Raw genomic sequence first — 418 nt, forward strand, 5'->3', positions numbered from 1 at the left:
GGGATTGTCTACCGGATAATCGATGAAGCGAAGGTGGGTATGGCTGTCAGGTTCAGAAGGACCTTGTGGGCTGGGGTGGTACTCAGTCAGTTCACTGTCCCAATCCTGTAGAAAGGATCTTGTTCTTTTCCTGGCAGACCAGGCATAGGCTTGCCACAGTGTCTGAACTAGCCTCAGTGGATGACTGGGGCACGAGTTTTCAGAAGAAATCTGGTGTGAACCCCATTCATTCTGTGCTTTCTCCTCCCTGTGACTGAACTGTGCAGTGTAACATGGGTTTATGTTTGTTGCCATTCCCCAAAATGTTTCMGGTCAAAGATAAGTTTTGCCTTGGTCACCAGTTCCCATTGACTCTTCTCACATGGACTGGCTCTCTGTGTTCAGTCTTTATGTTCAGCTGGATAGGGACATAGGGACG

The sequence above is a fragment of the Rhea americana genome, unplaced genomic scaffold (genome assembly GCF_003343005.1).
Source record: "Rhea americana isolate MKP2758 unplaced genomic scaffold, rheAme1 scaffold_1318, whole genome shotgun sequence".
Classification (NCBI taxonomy): domain Eukaryota; kingdom Metazoa; phylum Chordata; class Aves; order Rheiformes; family Rheidae; genus Rhea; species Rhea americana.